This window comes from Tupaia chinensis, unplaced genomic scaffold, assembly GCF_000334495.1.
Source record: "Tupaia chinensis unplaced genomic scaffold, TupChi_1.0 Scaffold000001_1, whole genome shotgun sequence".
Taxonomy (NCBI): Eukaryota; Metazoa; Chordata; class Mammalia; order Scandentia; family Tupaiidae; genus Tupaia; species Tupaia belangeri.
In genome coordinates, this window is record NW_006159427.1 from 1214722 (window position 1) to 1216903 (window position 2182).

At 40.2% G+C, this 2182-nt stretch overlaps 1 pseudogene; it reads left to right on the forward strand.

The window, feature by feature from the left end:
- Nucleotides 1–84: 84 nt before the first annotated feature.
- Nucleotides 85–1033, forward strand: LOC102472584 (eukaryotic translation initiation factor 2 subunit 3 pseudogene; annotated as a pseudogene).
- The last annotated feature ends 1149 nt before the right edge of the window (nucleotides 1034–2182 follow it).

The following is a 2182-nucleotide window of genomic DNA, read 5'->3' on the forward strand; positions in this document are numbered from 1 at the left end:
GAAGAATCCATGTGACTCTGTCTTCAGGAAGAATTCTTGTCTTTGCCTCTACTGAGTGGGGTGGAAAGAGGCAATAAAGCAGGGATGGAGGCAGCTCTCCTGTTGATAGCTGGTGATGAATCTTGTCCACGGCCTCAGACCTCTGAGCACCTGGCTACTATAGAAATCATGAAGGGGAAGCATGTTTTGATTCTATAAAATAAAATTGATTTGGTAAAAGAAAGTCAGGCTACAGAACAAATGGATAGATCCATGCATTGGTACAGAAAGGGCTCCCATCACTTCCATTTCTGCTCAGCTGAAATACACTATCGAGGTTGTCTGTGAGTGCCTAGTAAAGAAAATTCTGGTACCTCCAAGACACTTCTGTTCAGAACCCCAACTTATTGTTATTAGATCCTCTGATGTCTACAAGCTGGGCTGTGAAGTTATGACCTTAAGTGTGTGTAGCTGGTTATAGTATTCTAGAAGGAGTATTAAAGGTGGGCCAGGAGATTGAAGTCAGACCTGGTATTGTTCCCAGAGATAGTGAAGGAAAACTCATTGGTAAACCAAGCTTTTCCAAAACTGTATCACTTTTTTGAGGAACATAATGATCTTCAGTGTGCTGCTTCAGGGGGTCTTATTGGTGATGGAACAAAAATTGACCCTATTTTGTGCTGGACTACCAGAATGGTGGGGCTGTACTTGGTGCAGTTGGAGCACTACCTGAGATCTTTACAGAACTGGAAATCTCCTATTTCTTGCTGAGACGCCTTCTAGATGTATGCACTGCAGGAGACAAGAAGCAAAGGTGCAAAAGCTATGTAAGAATGAAGTCCTTATGGTGAACATTGGATCTCTGTCCACAGGAGGGCGAGTTAGTGCTGTCAAGGCCGATTTGGGCAACATTGTTTTGACAAACCTGTGTGCACAGAAATAGGAGTAAAAGTTGCTCTTAGTTGAAGAGTTGAGAAACACTGGTGTTTAATTGGTTGTGGTCAAATAAGAAGAGGAGTGACTATCAAGTCAACAGTAGATGATGACTGAAGAATCCCAGTTAAACAATACATTTGGATGGAGCTGGAGTTTCTCTTAACAACCCAGGGGTGTATTTTCCGAACAGTATGAGGAAATTAATTTCATAGCCTATACCTTAGATAGCTGTAAGGTTATTCTCATTTTTTGGTGATGAAAATTTAATCTCTAAGACTAAAATAGAATCTATAATAAATGTAGAAGTTGGCATAAAAATCATAAAATGACCAGAAAGAAAGGTTAATACGAACTCCATTAGTGACTGGGGAAACTCTAGGGAAAGCATAAATGAGCTCATGGATACTGTCAGACACTGATGGAGTTTGCTATCTGAGTATTTCTGGTAGTCAGCGAAGTTTCTTTTTTCCTTCCTTCCTTCCTTCCTTCCTTCCTCCCTCTCTCTCTCTCTCTCTTCTCTCTGTTTCTTTCTTTCTTTCTTTCTTTCTTTCTGTCTTTCTTTCTTTCTTTCTTTCTTTCTGTCTTTCTTTCTTTCTTTCTTTCTTTCTGTCTTTCTTTCTTTCTTTCTTTCTTTCTGTCTTTCTTTCTTTCTTTCTTTCTTTCTGTCTTTCTTTCTTTCTTTCTTTCTTTCTGTCTTTCTTTCTTTCTTTCTTTCTTTCTGTCTTTCTTTCTTTCTTTCTTTCTTTCTGTCTTTCTTTCTTTCTTTCTTTCTTTCTTCTTTCTCTCTCTTTCTTTCTTCTCTCTCTATCTTTTAGTTTTTGCCATAGGGTATATGCTCTCGGTGGAGAGAAAGAGAGAAAGGGAAACTGAGACATCATGCCCCAGAGGGTGATGGCCACACCATAATCCCTTCTCTATTCTCCTGTCAGGTTTTGGGCATGCATACACATGTACCTAGTGGGTTTTTCTTTTCTTTTTTTTTTAAGTAGTTATTTAATATTTCTTAAAATTTTGCTATAGGGAATATGTGCTTACCAGAGAGAAAAAGTGAGAAAGCAAGCTGCCAGGTCCAGGACTCAAATTATGGTCAGCCATGTGGGGTTCAGTGACTTAACCATCACACCACCTGCTGGCTCCACCCAGAGTGTTTTTCAAGATGCCACGTCTGGGACTTGAACCACCCAGTTGGCCATGTAGTTAATCACCATGCCACCTGGCTGGCCCCTAAGCATCTTGATAGTCTACAGCTGGAGAACATGAGCTTGTC